Below are 18,093 nucleotides of genomic sequence, written 5' to 3' on the forward strand. Positions count from 1 at the left end.
AAATAGAAAGCCTGCACTACAGAACATTCTCAGCAAAATATTTGATGAGAAGGAAGTGAAAAACAACAATACAAGTCAGCAAAGGGAGGAACTATCCTAAAGGAAAAGTCAATCAAAGGAGAAATCAAGTCAAGTTAAAAATAAAAAATAAACCAAAATGACCAGAAATACAAATCATATCACAATAATAATCCTAAATGTTAATGACCTAAACTTAAAAATCAAAGACATAGACTGGCAAGTTGGATTAAAAAGAAAGACCCAACAATATGCTGCCTTCAAGAGACTCATCTCATAGAAAAAGACATCCACAGACTAAAGGTGAAAGGATAGGAAAATACATACCATGCACTTGGACCCAGTAAAAAAGCAGGGGTCTCCATCCTCATATCATAAAGTGGACTTCAAATCTAAGTTAGTCAAAAGAGATAAAGAAGGACATTTCATACTGCTCCAGGAACCCATAAACCAGCAAGATATAATGATTTTAAATATTTATACCCCAAACAATGGAGCATCTATGTATATCAAACAAACCCTTCTTAATTTTAAGAATTAAATAGACCAAAACACAATAATAGTGGGGGACTTTAACACACTGCTTTCACCACTGGATAGATCCTCCAAACAAAAACTGAACAAAGAAACTGTAGAACTAAAGAATATAATCAATGATATAGACTTAACAGACATATACAGAGTATTTCATCCATCATTGAGCAAATATACTTTCTTCTCAGCAGCTCATGGATCCTTCTCCAAAATAGACCATATGCTATGCCACAAAGAAGCCATTAGTAAATACAAAAAATTGGAGATACTACCTTGTATTCTATCAGACCATAATGGAATGCAATTAGAAATCAATGATAAAAAACAAAAACCACTCCTACAGCTGGATACTAAATAATATGCTATTGAATGATGTAATGATAACAGAAGACATCAGGGAAGAAATAAAATTCTTAGAGGCAAAAGAGAACAATGACACAACATATCAAAATCTCTGGGACACTCTGAAAGCAGCACTAAGAGGAAAGTTCATTGCATTGAGCACATACGTTAAAAAAATAAAAAGTGAACAACTAATGACCTACCATTACATCTTAAAGCACTAGAAAAAAAAGAACAGATCAACACCAAAAATAGTGTAAGACAGGAAATAATTAAAATCAGAGCTGTAATTGATGAAATCGAGATAAGAGAACCAATTCAAAAAGTTGACAAAACAAAAAGTTGATTCTTTGAAAAAGTAAACAAAATTGATAAACCCTTAGCCATGCTAACAAAGAGGAGAGAGAAAATTCAAATTACTAGAATTCATGATGAAAAAGGAAAGATCACGACAGACACCATTGAAACACATAACAGAATTAGAAGCTACTTTGAAAATCTATAATCCAACAAAATAGAAAATATCAAAGACATTGACAAATTTTTAGAGACATATGATCCTCCCAAACTGAACCAGGAAGTTGTACACTATTTAAACAGATCAATTTCAAGCACTGAAATAAAAGCCATGAAAGCCTACCAACCACGAAAAGCCAGGATCAGATGGATTCTCATCCGAATTCTACAAGACCTTTAAAGAAGAATTAATACCAATATTCCTCAAAGTATTCCAGGAAATAGAAAAGGAGGAAACCCTTCCAAACTCATTCTATGAAGCTAGTATTACCCTGACACTAAAACCAGACAAAGACTCATCAAGGAAAGAAAATTTAGACCAATATCCCTGATGAACATACATGCAAAAATCCTTAACAAAATACTGGCAAATCACATACAAAAACATACTAAAAAATAGTGCACCATGATCAAGCGGGATTTAATTCCAGGGATGCAAGGTTGGTTCAACATCCTGAAATCAATCAATATAATTCATCACATCAATAGACTTAAAGTTAAGAATCATATGATTATTTCAATAGATGCTGAGAAAGTGTTTGATAAAATACAGCATCCCTTCATGCTTAAAACACTAGAAAAATTAGGGATAATAGGAACATACATCAACATTGTAAAGGCTATCCATGCTAAACCCATGGCCAACATCATTCTTAATGGAGAAAAACTGAAAGCATTCCCTCTAAAAATTGGAACAAGGCAGGGATGCCTTCTTTCACCACTTCTATTCAACATTGTCCTTGAAACACTAGCCAGAGCAATTAGAGAGAACAAAGAAATTAAAGGGATATGAATAGGAAAAGAAGAACTCAAGTTGTCACTTGAGTGACACTAGAAAATTTCTAGAAGTTATAAGTGAATTCAGCAAAGTAGCAGGATATAAAATCAATATGCATAAATCTAATTATTTCTATTCATAAGTGATGAATCCTCTGGAAGAGAAATTAGGAAAACCACTTCATTCACAAAAAAAAAAAAAACTTGGGAATCAATCTAACAAAAGAGGTAAAAGACCTCTACAAAGAAGACTACAGAATACTAAAGGAAGAAATTGAAGAAAACCTTAGAAGATGGAAAGATCTCTCATGTTCTTGGATAGGCAAAATTAATATTGTCAAACGGCCATTATACCAAAGCCACTATACAGACTATACAGATTCAATGCAATTCCAATTAAAATGCCAATGATATTCCTCATAGAAATAGAGAAAGCAATTGTGAACTTCAACTGGAAGAATAAGAGACCTTGTATAGCCAAAACAATCCTGAGCAGGAAAAGTGAACCAGGAGTTATCACAATACCAGGCCTTAAACTATACTACAAAGCAGTAGTAACAAAAATGGCATGGTATTGGCACCAAAATAGACAGGCAGACCAATGGTACAGAATAGAAGACACAGAGATGAACCCACATAAATACAGTTACCTCATACTAGACAAAATATACAATGGAGAAAAGACAGCTTATTTAACAAATCTTGCTGGGAAAACTGGAAATCCATATGCAGTAAAATGAAATTAAACCTCTCTCACCCTGTACACAACTCAACTCAAAATGGATCAAGGACTTAGGAATTAGACCACAGACCCTGCACCAAAAAGAAGACAAAGTAGGCCTGAATCTTCATCATGTTGGCTTAGGATCAGACTTCCTTAACAAGACTACCCAAACACAAGAAATAAAAGCAAGAATCAATAAATTGTATGGATTTAAACTGAAAAGCTTTTTCTCAGCAAAGGATACAGAGTGGGAGAAAATCTTTTCCACACACACACTTCAGATAGAGCACTATGCTCCAAAATTTATAAAGAACTTAGAAAACTTTACACCAAAAATACAAAGAACCCAATCAATAAATGGGCCAAGTATCTGGAAAGACACTTTACAGAAGAAAACATACAGGTGATTAGTAAATATATGAAATAGTGTTCAACATCGCTAGTAATTAGAGAAATGCAAATTAAAACAACTCTAAGATTTCATCTTACTCCAATTAGAATGGCTATTATTATGAACACAAGCAGTAATAGGTGTTGGTGTGGATATCGGGAAAAAGGCACACTTTTACATAGCTGGTGGAGTTGTAAATTGGTGGAAAGCCACTCTGGAAAGCAGTATGGACATTCCTCAGAAAACCTGGATGCCCACCTTTTGACCCATGTATCCCACTCCTAGGTTTATACCCAAAGGACTTAAAACCAGCATACTACAGTAATGCAGCCACATCAATGTTTATTGCAGCTCAATTCACAATAGCTAGATTGTGGAACCAACCTAGATGCCCTTCAACAGATGAATAGATAGAGAAACAGTGGTATATATACACAATGGAATATTGTTCAACCATAAAGAAGAATAAAATTGTGGCATTTGCTGGTAAATGAATGGAATTGGAGAATATCATGCTAAGTGAAATAAGCCAAATCCCCAAAAAACAAAGGCTGAATGTTTTCCCTCGTATGATGATATATAATGGGGGTGGGGGATGGAGGATTAGAGAAGAATGGAGGAGCTTTAGATTACGTAGAAGGAAGTGAGAGGTAGGTGGGTATGAACAATGGTGGAATGAGACAGACATCATTACCCTATGCACATGTATGATTACACGAATGGTATGAATCCACATCGTGTACAACCATAGAAACAAAATGATGTACCCCATTTGTGTAAAATGAATCAAAATGCAGTCTGTAAAAAATTTTAATAAATAAATAAATAACTTGAAAATAATAAACAAAAGTAAATATGAATTTTAAGATAACTTTGACAAAATCTTCAATCCTAGATCACATATACTAAAATGAGATCGTGATCTCTACTTCTTACACTTTGGAATAAAAAGAAAGTGCTTTTTTTTATACTCAACTTTTTACACTTGTTTTAATCAGCTTTTCCATAACTGTGACTAAAAGACCTCACAAGAACAATTTTATAGAAGGAAAAGTTTATTTGGGGGCTCATGGTTTTAGTGGTCTCAATCCAGTCAGCTCCATTCCTCAGGCTCAAAGTGAGGGAGAACATCACAGTGGAAGAGGATGCTCAAAAACAGCTCACGTGATTATCAGAAAACAGAGAGACTCCACTCACCAGACACAATATACCCCAGAGGCACACCCCCCATGACCCGCCTCCTCCAGCCATTCCCTGCCCACCTTCAATTCCCACTCAATTAATCCCATCAGAGGATTAATTCACTGATTGGGTTAAGGCTGTCATAACCCTATCATTTTTCCTCTAAACCTTGCATTGTCTCACACTTGAACTTTTGGGGGACACCTAATATCTAAACCCTAACAACGCTCAATCAAAATACATTTGAAATTATATGAGACTTCAAACAGGTTTTAATGAGTCAAAATGACAACATGGCAGTTGAAAATCAGTTCGAGAGAAAATTGGAGTTATTCATTCTTATTGTTGTATAATACTCAAATTAAATGAAAAAGGGTTTTCAAATTTTTAGAATTTATCAATAAGGCTTATAAAGCAGTAAAAAATATAAATTCTTAAAAATACTATTTAAGTTTACATATGTATAATGATCAGTTAAAAATATCATTTATGAATCATGGATACATATTTAAAATATAATTCTATGTACTGGGATTAAAATTAATCAAATTATATTATGTGCATGTATTAATACACCATGATGAAACCCACCATCCTGTATAATTAACATACACCAATATACATTAAAATAACTAAAAAAAATTTTAATTTTCAATGATTATTTTGATCAAGATAAATTAGGATTATTGGAAAATTATTTGTTCTCATTTTTAGGATACACCTAAATATATATTGAAATAATTTTAATATTTAACTATTGGTAAACCATTATCTACCATGCAAACTCTGTGCTAAACACGTTGAATGCAAAATTTCATTCATTTCTTGGGAAGAGCTACTTTAACATATCCATTTTTCATAAAATAAGCTGAGTTTTTGATCTACTAAAGGGCTCTTCTGAGCTCACTAAACAAATAAACATAGCAGTTGGAAATTCAGTTGTATTTGTCTTGAGCACACAAGATGTACCAATTCACGTAAGATTTTCTTAACAAGAATTCAGTTTATTTTTCTCAGCATTTAAACACTTTATTTTACAAACATATATTTCACAACTATAATTGTCATCTTTTTCTTTTAAAATCTCTAGGTCTTACTAATGGAGGATTCCAAATATAGAACCTGAAGTTGCTTTCAAAGTGTAGGTATGCCTGGACCTAAGAGGTTGCAAGTTATTAGATAAAAACCTCAGGAACAAATTTAATGTTAGATTTTATGTTACTTACCTGTTAAGAGTTGCATTTGAATCTTGATTCCCAAGGTTTGTTTCCATGTTAAAGGCCTGCTACTGTTAATACTCTGAAAGAGCTGGATTTCTCTTTGTTCTAATTATAAACTTTTTTTTTTCCTGTTAAATATAAATATAAAGGCTAAACCTCTTTTAGAAGTAGGTTATATCTAAGTGAGATGTTATGGACTCTTCGTTTATTCTTACCATTCTTTTTTCTTTCTCTTTCCACTGGGCTGCCCAGAGTCCAAATGAAATTCCTTTTTCACCAAATCACTGCCTGCCAAAAACCTACCGAAAACATTCGTGCTACTATGCATGCTATGTTAGAGAGCAGATTACAAAGAATGACTTTGTGTGTTGATTTTCAAGAACTATAACATGTTGACAAAAAATTGGAGACCTTCACATGCTGACAGTTTCACCTGAATAAATATAAAAGGATTACTGGGCATGGTGGCTCATGCCTTTAATCCCAGCGGCTCTGGAGGCTGAGGCAGGAGGATGGCAACTACAAAGCCAGCCTCAGCAACAGTGAGTTGCTGAGCAACCCAGTGAGATCCTGTCTCTAAATAAAATTCAAAATAGGGCTGGAGATGTGGCTTAGTGGTTGAGTGCCCCTGAGTTCAATACCTGATACCTTCCCCCACAAAAAAAAAAAAAGAAAGAATTGACTAATCAGCATCTTAAAATTCTTGCAAATTGCAGTTTTAAGATATAATTTTCTGTTAAGAAATTAATTCATATCATCATTCTCAACTGTCGCCGCCTGCAGCAAAAATTGCACGGGTATTTATCGGAGGTGGACTGGAAATAAACTACTTTCCCTATATTCAATAATTTATAGAGGAAGAGAGACTGAGAGGAAGAGAGACTTTGAGAGAAAGATAGGCTTTGCTTAGAGGAAGAGAAACTTTGCTTATCAGGAAGAGAGACTTTGCTTAGAGGAAGTTTTAGAGAAAGACAGGCTTGCTACGCTTATCAGAGATCTATTTCTTCTTAAGGTTCTGCTGCTTCTTCCTGAAGGTGCATCCTGAATCCTGTGAACTAGGTGCTATCTATCTGTGATCTATGACCTAGAGGTGTGTTCTCAGTTCTCTGTTCTACGATCTGCCTTCTGCCACTGCCTGCTTCTCTCTCTGCTAACTGCTTCTCCTAGCTGCTTCTTCTTACTGCTGCTTCTTCTCTCTGCTAGCTGCTGCTCCTTGCCTTCTGCCTACCTCCCGCTTATATTCCCTCCAGGAGGTGGAGGGCGGGGTCAAGCCAGTTGAGATCAGGTGAGGAGCCAGCTGCCCTATCACTGCAAAGGTCAAAAAGAGCAGGCCTGAGCAGGAGCACTGGGAACACCTGTGCACACATTGTCTGCGGGGACTTAATTGAATAGGCCAATGGTAAGTCACCTGAGTATGCTTATGTTAATTAACCTCCTCACAGCCGATGTGATCAAAGCAATGTCTGGCTGGCCGCCAGGTGCATCCCAGCCCAGCCCCCAACACTCAACATTCTATCCTCTATTTGTGAAACCTCTTTCACTGATACAGTTTTCTGTGGTTTGCAATTCATACTTCTCTCTTTCTCTATTTTCAAACACATGTTTTGGGATACGGTAAGATTTGGAGGATAATAGAAGTGCTGTGAATTACAACTCAATCACTGTTCAAAACGTCTTTGATGATTTATCTAAAAAAGCAGTCTCGACTGGAGTTTATAGCCGGGAGTTTATTAGGTAGTGTTTTGGGGGAAGAACACCCATTTGAGAAAGGGGAACTGAACTGACCTGCAGCAACCAAGGGCTCAGTCACTTTTTCAGGGCTTTGGAGATGTGGCATCATTCAGATCTGTGGTCTTTGACACCACGGGGGGGATGTACCTGCTGAAAACTCTGTAGGAGCAGTCGGCAAGCTGGGTGCCTTAGGAGGCCCCTTCCTTTTGTGGCAGAAAATTTCTGGAAAGGAACAAGGCCCTGAGATCTTAGGTGCGACCTCCATTCTTGGGAGAAACTGAGCACATGTCAGCGTTCATCACAATCTTCAAAAGGCATATTTGAAAGCAATAAATATGTATATATTTACTTATGTATCTTTGAACAGGGCTTTCACATTTTTGAAAGTCAAACTTCTCATATCTTCCTCTAAGCTTCAGTGTTCATTATTTACTCTCAAAACATATGGAAGAGTTTTGCTTATTCCTATTATGTATTTATATACTTCAAATAGGAGGCTAGACCAATGTGAAGGAAAATAGAGCACTGAATAAATAAATAAAATATGGTCAAAACTCAGTTAAGATGAATTCCAATTTTAAGTTTTAATAATCCTTTAAATATAAAATAAAATAATATAAATTATCTGAAACGTTAAGCAAGGCTTCTCCCAAGTATTTCTTCATCTTCTAACACATATGTGGATGAAAAAGAACATAGACATAGTTTATAATAAAGAACTGTGGCTAAGTAACATTATATAAAATAGACACTGTGTTTTTAACTACTTAACTGTTCTGGAATTTTGACTAAGAATTTAGGCAAAATCAATTACCATGTCATAAAAGAAATATTTAAAAGCCTCCATTTTCCACTCACATGAAACAAGTATGGGTCTAAAATGTTGAATTCCATGATGTATTCAGAAATAATTCGAAGCAGATTCTACACAGAGCAACAAGAACCTAAAAAAAAAAAAGAAAAAAAAAATTCAAAAGTACCTGTCAGTAACTGGGAGCAGTCACTGAATGTTTGTCAGGAACTCTACTGTGTACTCAATGTATCATATCATTTAATTTTCACTACAGGTCACAAAAATAACTCTATTAAACTTACTTACCAAATGAGAAATTGGAGAGTCAAGGGAGTTTGATGAAGTTGCCCAAAGATAAAAAGAAGAAAATTTAAGACACAACTCTTTTATTTGGATGGATCTTCCTGTTAACACCATGCTATGGAGTTGAACAAAACTGGTGGTCATGCAGATGGAATTTGAATACTAAACAGTCAGCATTTTTGAAACAGTTCTCAGAGGCCATGCCAATCTATTCTAGCTAGAGTGGGTGATGGGAATAAACACGTAGGTAGTGATGATCATTCTTAGGGATTAGATACATGATTAATACATACTCACACTGAGGGAAAAAACAGCAAGTTCATGTCAAAAATATCCCAAGTAAGTTTGGGTAGTAGTGGTATAAAGAAATATGTATTTTTAAACTGTAGGACTTATATTTAGTAATAAGCATTGTAAACACATTAGAGACTCTAGAATGAAAGGTAACTTCTAATAATTATGGCCAATTTTTTAAAATTGGCCAAATCTTGGTGTTCATTTCTTTTTTTTATTTTTTATTTTTAAATTTTATTTATTTATTTACTTACAACTTCATTTTGATTCACTTTTCATTTCTATGGTTGTACACAATGTACATTCACAAAATTCTTGTAATCATACATGTACTTAGGGTAATGATGTCTATCTCATTCCACCATCTTTCATACCCCCAACCCCTCCTCCCTCTCATTTGCCTCTATGTAATCTAAAGTTCCTCCATTCTTCTCTTACCTCCCACTCCTCCACCTCCATTATGTATCATCATCCACTTATCAGGGAAAACATTCAGCCTTTGGTTTTGGGGGGATTGGCTTATTTCACTTAACATGATATTCTCCAATTCCATTCATTTACCTGCAAATGCCATAATTTTATTCTTCTTTAATGACTGAATAGTATTTCATTTTGTATATATATATTGCTGGTGGAGTTTCAAATTGGTGCAGCCACTGTAAAGCAGTATGGAGATTCCTTAGAAAACTCGGAATGGGCCCACCTTTTGACCTAGTTATCCCACTTCTCAATTTATACCCAAAGGACTTAAAATCAGCATACTACAGTTACACAGCCACATCAGTGTTTATAGCAGCTCAATTCACAATAGCTAGATTTTGGAACCAACCTAGATGCCCTTCAATGGATGAATAGATGAATAGATTGTGGTATATATACACAATAGAATATTATTCAGTCATAAAGAAGAATAAAATTATGACATTTGTTAGTATTCATTTCTTCAGAATACATTTCAGATTATCCTGTAACACTTTGTTAGATATAAATATCCACCTCAGAAGAACAAATATGCTTAAGTTTTAGCTACAAAATGATTGTATTTTCATTGTTTAGAAATGCAAAACGTAAAAGGAACAAAGCAAACAAAAATAAAAACAAAATTAGGAAGTTTGTGTTTTAATTAGGAAACTCAGTATATGCTGAATTCAGTATAAATTAAATTATTCCACTTGGGCAGATCCAAATATCCTATTACTTGTCATTGCAACTGTATTATTAGTTTTCAAAGGCTGCCATACAAAGTGCACATATGCCATACAAAATGCTGAATCTATTTTGTCTCTTCATCCCAGATGTGAAACACCTAAAATCTTAAATTAAACAACATATGTACTACTTATGCTGACTTCGAATTTGACTATTTATTATGTTTACAGGATTTATAATTTGGAACTTAATAGGCAAAACAAAAGAAATGTATTTCCTTACTGTCCTACAGACCAGCATGACAAGATCAAATGTCATAATGGTTGGCTTCTCCTGAGGGTTCCTCTTGACTTGTCGAAGATTGCCTTCTGACTGTGTCATCACAAGAGATCTTTTCTTTGTGTTCATGCATCTTGATATTCGTCTTTTTAAAACAACATCAAACCTAAGGATTAGAGGTCCACCCCTATGACTTCATTGAAACTTAATTTTCTCTTTATTTAAAGTTCCCTATCTTCAAATCTAGGCATAGGGGGAGCTGAGACTATAACATATGAATTTTGAGGGAGACTCAATTCAGTCTATAATACTAATATGCCCAAAAACCTAAATACTCTTCACTAAAACAATCTGCAGATTTTGTCAAATTGAGACTTTGGAAGGTTACAGAGATTTTAGGGCAGAAGATGGAATTACAGCACAAGATCAACAACATAGAAGTAAGTAGCTGTCCCTTAAGATAGGAGAAACAGGAAAATGGGTAATGTAGAGCCAAAAGAAGGATGTGCAGATAATCTTACATAACTAGATAAGAAAATTGGAAAGTCTAAGATTTTAGTCAAACCATGAGTCACTGATCATGGCATGGACACCATGTAACTGGTACTCAGAGGAACCAAATAAGTCTGGAAAGAATCTAAGATAAAATTCTGGTTAGTTGAATTTATAGCTCTAGAAACAACTCGATACCTATTCAGTGCCTTTCTGAGAAGGGTAGTTTTCCTAAGTTCTTTCCTACCAGATCAGCTTTTCTAAGGTGCCCTTCAAATGGAATCTTGCTGAGGGTGTGAGATGGGGAATAAAAAGCAAATAATTGTACCAATTGTCTCTGAGTGTTATGTTTTCAAAATTAGGTGTTTCCCAAAATTTCATGTGTGAGATAATGCAACAAAGTTTAGATAAAATGTTTGGGTTGTGAGAGATTTAATCTGATCAGTACATTAATCCTTTATTAGGGATTAACTTGGTGGTAGATGTAGGCAGGTAAGGTGTGGCTGGATGAGGTGGGTCCCTGGAGGTGTGCCTTTGGGATTTGCATCTTGTCCATGAGGGTAACGTTCTCTCTCTCTCTCTCTCTCTCTCTCTCTCTTTCTCTCTCTCTCTTGATTTCTCCAGCATCCTGAGACACTTTCCTCCACCACACTCTTCTGCCATGATGTTCTGCCTCACTTTGAACCTCAAGGAATGGAGGCAGATGTCTATGGAATGAGCTTTCTGAAACCATGAACCCCCAAATAAACTTTTTCTCCTCTAATTGTTCTTGTCAACTCTTTTAGTCACAGCAGTGAAAAAACTGACTAACACTGATTTTGAAGGATATCTTTTAGTATGAAATAGAGTGGGGATGAGATCTAAAATGAAGGTCCAAGAGGAAGAAAGTAAATCATGTTTTTCACAACAATACCTGGGTTAAGTTCTGATTTCCACACATGTTCAGATCCCTTTATACTTTTCTGATAACTTCTGGAGATTGTTTCCATATTACTTTCTATTTTCCTATTTCTGAAAAGAATCATCAATCAAATTTACATGAAAAATACTGTCATTGAAAGCCTATACTAGCTCTTCTCAATAATATATAATCATAAGGATGTTTGTATATTAGATATTCTCCATTATTCTAACAACTTTTCACACAAAATCATGGCAAAAGATACGTTAGTTAATAGAGATAAACACACTCTGAAAAAAAATCAAGATGTTTTTATGAGCAAATATAACATTATTCTTAGAAGCAGTTTTTCAGTTAACTTTATGAAGAGTATTTTAAGTTGACATAATATTTTTGAGTTTCAGAATCTGGTCAAAATCATGTTACATGTTTCTAAAGACTAAAATATATTTAAGGTTATTTATAGGAAACTATTTGGGTTAAAACTACAAATACTATGACTACTGGCTATGCACAGAGATTGAGGAAAACATGATTCACTAAATATCCCTGGGGAACAAAGCTACCCTAGTTAATTCTGCATCTCATTGCTATTTTTAGGTCTGACATTTTGGTTATTATATACTTCTTTTCAGCATAGGCAAAGAATAACTTTATATTAAAATAGGCTGATCACAAGCAGTTGATAAATCACAGTATCTCTTCAAAGAGTAACCAGCGATACAGTATAGTGTGAGACAATTTTGAGATAATTTAATATTGAAATACATAAAGTTGATACTTCCATTATTTTTAGAATCTTATTAAAATTCCTATTTAGTCTTCCTGGGCTTTGATCACCTTCTCATTTTCATAAAATATTACAGAGAATGTAACCTTAATTATTTCCATTGCTTAAAGGCTGACTTAATTTGAAATTTTTAAAATCATAAGTAGATCATAAGGTATTTTTAACTAGACTCTTACAATTTTATTCCACTTTGTCAACTCCAAAGAATTCCAGGTATATTTCTTTGTCATCTGAGGACCTTCTCATGCCCTGAATAGTCATACACATTTTTCAATCTTTTACATTTTGCAATTTCTTCAGTATTTAAAATTCTCTTTAAATGCTTTGATGCTTCTTGGTATTCAATTTTACATTTTAATTTTATGTGAATCAAATTTTTAAATTAGAATATAAAAGTGAATTAAAAGTTATGATCATTTTGTACTATTTCTGCTTTTTTACTCATTCTAAATGACAGTCAACAGCTAACGTTATCAAATCTGATTTTTGGGGGGATGTTTTATTCATTGCTTTATTTTCATTTACTCTTATTACATAGTAGACATTAACTTTTAGAGCAACTAGATTTAATACTAATGGAATTCCATACAAGGCTTCCATTTCAATAAGAAAAAGGAATTGTTCTCAGTAGAAATGTTTTTCAAGCAAACAGGAATTCCATTTATAGCTTATGGAGTCACAATTACATTATTAATTGCTCAAGAAGTTGTACTTCCACTTTCAAATTGTACTAACAAACATATTGTTTTACCAAGTGATCTTCAGAAATTTATTTTAAGGGAATTGTGTTTTCAAAAACACAAAAGAAAAAAATATTGTAACAAAATATGTAAACACATTTATGAAGATAAATTTTTTCATCAAATTTTTTCACAGTACTTATAATATTTTTATGCTCTGATATCTAACTCATTCAAATCCTCTGCCATATACCCTAATCCCAATCCATACAGCTCTGACCAGATGCATACACACACACACACACACACACACACACACACACACACACAGGCTCATGTATACATGTAGGTAAATGCACACACCTCTTTCTAAATATTTATATTTGGTTACAAATTTTATTACCCCTTCTACTAACCATTCTGGATATGAAGAACTTATGTTTTCTTTACATGTATACCTTGGTCCTTCCACAGAAATTTACCTTTTATAACAAATACATAAAAAAATATTTAGAAATGTACCTCCCAAGTGATATGGATGATGTTTACAATAAAAACAACAAAATAGACACTATTAACATCAAGCTCAAAATAAACAGAAGAACATGACATGTTTATGAATTAAAGGAGTAAGTTTACAAATCAGTCAATTCTCTCCAATTTTATATATGCATATGAGTGTATAAAATGTAATTCAAATAAAGATTGATTTTCTTTTCTTTTTCTTAAATTGGCGAAGTGATTCTAAAATTTTTATGTAAATGCAGAGTCAAGAATAGTTACCAAAAAAAAAAAAAAAACCTACCAAAAAAATTAAAATGGTATAATGTCAACCATGTTGTAGACATAATTGCCAAAGAGCAGACTAGGGTCCCAGAAAAGGACTCAGGTACATATAACTACAAGTTTTATGATAAAGTGGCAGTGTGAATGGGTAAAGACAATCTTTTCAATAAAACATGCTGTGTTGAATCATTTGGACAAGCATATGGGGAAAAAAGTATATACCAACCCTTAAACTTACCACCACATACAAAATTAAATTTCAAATGAAATTTAGATCCACATGGGAAAACAAAACAATACAAGCTATAGAGAAAACAACACACACACACACACACACACACGCACGCACACACACACATATACACACACATGTTTGGAGTAGACTAAGATTTTCTTAAATAAGACACAGAAAGTATTAATCATCTAAAGTGACAGTTATAAACTGGATTTTATGAAAAATAAAATTTTCTGTTTTACAATAATCTCAAGTAAAAGAAAAATCATTTCACATAATTTTATAGTGAAGATATTTGTATTATCGATATGCAACAAAGAAATTGTATCTAAAATGTATAATGAACTACTATCAATCATTACAAAACATGCATACACCAACACCCATGCACACTGATCCACACCTGCAGTGGTAAAACTCAGTACAGCCTACTTAAAAAGGAGCCAATATCTGAAGGAAGATATTAGGTAGCAGTTAGACATGAGCAGTGAATCAGAAATTGGAGAAAATACTTAGTACAGAACAAGTCGGTCAACCACCCTGTATCAATTGCACCTCCAGGTCTGACAAAATAGCTATTTCAAGAACCTTGCCTCATCTCAGTCCTATAAACCATTCCCCTTATAATAGAAGGAAGAAAGATAAATTCAGGGGGTAAGAATCAAAGCAGAATGACGTGTTTCCTCAAAAGGGCCTAATTGCTAAATCGTCTTAACTAAGTTCTTACACAAACAACATGAACTAGAGATTCCCAGGCCTAGGAAGGAGAGCTGACTAAGACCAGAGTCCACTGACCATAAATTCTGCAAAACCAGTTTCAGTTAGGACCTGTCATTCAGACTAAGATGACCAAGAGTTACCTTTAGGTTGTCAGCTAATATAGTCTGTCAAGCCAGAGCCCAGAGGTAATACTTCAGTGAGACCTTTAACAATCTCTCTGCTGTTACATACCTCAGCAAATGACCTTTTGTCTGCACTGGAAATTTAGACCTGAAATGCTAATAAAAAAAGAACACAAGGTAACCTGATAGGGGCTGGGTGATTTTTGTGACCCTTACACAGTTCAGATACCAGGACTCAGGACGATAAGGATAGTTCCCCCTAACCATAAAATCTGTAAAAACGGATTTTTATTAGAACAGGTCAGCATGGGTGAAAGTGACCTAGAATTGTCTTGCACTCTAGGAACTTAAAAATCTGATGTCATTCTGCTGCCAGTCAAAAGTCAAGGGATAGACCTGGGAAAGAATCTCTGCAAACTTACTCTGAGGAAAATGTCTGAAATCTTTCTGGCATGATTGGAAGAATCAGAGTTTGAAGGGGATTCTCTCCACTGCCTCAGTTTCATGTACTGCCACAGCCCTCTGACACTTCTTACCCTAACAAAAGCTGGGATGCAAATTGAGTTGTCATTCTCTTCCAGAAGACCCACTATCTCCCTTGGAGGGGGGTACTTCCCCCACTTCTTATTTCTCTTCTAATAAACTTTGCTATGATTTTACTATGCCTTATGTCTTGCTTGAAATCCTCTCACAAGAGCCCAGAACACAATGCAGTTTCCTGTAAGATCTTATCACCCTAAGATTATCTCTATAATTAGAAAGAAGCATTGCCACAAATACAGTGAGTGGTAAAAATCATATGGAACAACATGGAGCATTTTCTCAAAGTCAATTTTTTAGACGAATGCTCATAGCAATAGGACACAAATTGTAATTATTTGTGTGCTTGCTAGCTTGCTTATTAGCCAATGCCAGGTGTGGCTTCTTTGGTATTCTCCTTGGGGCTCATCCCACAAACCTTGTGAAAATTGTGCTAACATATCCAGATGTCACCAGTCCCAGCCTGGGGGAAGAGGCTAGGCTGCAAAGCACTTGCTCCTCCAGAAATATTCAAAGTCAAATTGGTAGAAATACAGATTTTATTCAAACTCAGCTTTGAGGAAATACTGAAGAAACTTATTTTGCTTCAAAAGTTCCATCTTTCAAACTCCCTGAAGTTGAGCAGAACTTTTAAAGGAGAAAAGGCAATACAGGGAAGGACAGGGGTCAATTTTCACTTTCAGCTTCTTTGGTGCCTATTAGAGTGAGGAACTGCAGCCCCTCCTCCCAGACTCTACTCTTGAGATAAGGAAGCCATTCCCACCTTCAATAGGAGGGAGAAAATTCAGTCTGTTTCACTAGGACACTTAGTAAAGTTTAATATATTTGCAGGGAAGAGAAGAAAAGCAGCTCTTAATACAAACTCTATTGCATCTTCAAAATTTCAATTTCCTTGTTCTTCATATGCCTGTTTCTATTTAAAAAAATCTATACTCACAGAGATATTTGAAATCATAAAACCTCAATGTAATACAACCCAAAAAGAAGACTTGAACACATCAGAGAAGAGGATAAACAAAACCTATGAAATATATTCAACATTAGTCATCAGAGAAATTCAAATTATGTGTGCACTATCACCACATACTCACTAGAAATACTATAATTTTTAAAAGCCTTCCAATATGTAGTATTGGCAAGATGTAACTGCAATTCTTATGTGTCTCTGCTGGGAGCAAAGTATAATACTATCTCTTAGAAAAACCACGTGAACAGTACCTATAAATGTCTCAACAATTTTGTTTCTTGGTATATACTCAACAGAATGGGTATTCACCTTTCCCAAACCACAGGTATCAAAATGACTACTTCAGCATTATTTTTAATAATCAAAAATTGTAATAACCTGAATGTTCAACAGGTGAATAATAAACAAATACATTTTAAGGTATTCCTACAATTAAATACTTGAATATTCTTATTTTGTAAGGTAGAAAATATGCAAAATAAATATATGCTTTTAGAAACAAAAATAGTACTTACATTTGTATTGTGAGCAGTGACTAGTCATAGAAGAGAATGTAAGGGCACACTATTGGCTTCTAGTAACATAGTATTTCTTGATTAAGCATTATGTTTATGAAAATGCATTACACTTTATAGTTAGAGTTGGCTCACTTTTGTATATACATGCAAACCTCAATAAAAATAAAAATAGCCAGGTATGTTGGTACATGCTTGTAATCCCCGCAGCTGGGGAGGTGGAGGCAGGATTGTAGGTTCAAAGTCAGCCTCAGAAACGGTGAGGCACTAAGCAACTCAGTGAGACCCTGTCATTAAATAAAGTACAAAATAGGACTGGGGATGTGACTCAGTGGTTCAGTGCCCCTGAGTTCAATCCCTGGTGCTACTCTCCAAAAAATTATTTCATATATGATTTGTACTCTGTAATCTTTCCAAAGTAAAAGTTTGGATTGAAGAGTACAATTTTTACCTGTTTTCTTTTATAAATCTCTCAATATTTTTTTTAAATGACACAAAATGATAAACAATATGATATACAATATGATATTTTGATAAATGTATTGTGATGGTTAGAATCTGAAATGTCCACTATAGAGCCCAATGGATGAAACTATGATGCCCAATAGGTAAGTTTCAGAAGTATTGCTTTTCGGGCAATGAGTAGGCCTCTGCCCTGATGAATGGATAAATCCATTTGTCATGCCCTTCCACCATGATGTTCTGCTTCACCTGGGGCTAGAGTAATGGAGTACACCATCCATAGGCTAAGATCTCTGAAACCATGAGCATAAATAGACTTCTCTAAGTTGTTCTTATCAGTTATTTTGGTCACAGTTATGAAATACTAATACATGTACAGACTGTAGGAAGGCTAAGTAAAGCCATTTAATACTCATTACCTCACTCAAAATCTCTTAGTAATTTTCAGGTACACACTATATTATTATTAACATTTTTATTTTCTAAAGTGAAAAGGAGTACAGAGTTAATTGAGATGTTTTAGAGTTTAGTCTTGCTTTTTAATCATTTTCATTAATTTAATAAAAAATTACATCTATCTTTTATAAAAATGTAGCAAGGACCCAAACTTTTCATATACTTGAAGTCAAT

Source organism: Sciurus vulgaris (genome assembly GCF_902686455.1).
Source record: "Sciurus vulgaris genome assembly, chromosome: 3".
Taxonomy (NCBI): Eukaryota; Metazoa; Chordata; class Mammalia; order Rodentia; family Sciuridae; genus Sciurus; species Sciurus vulgaris.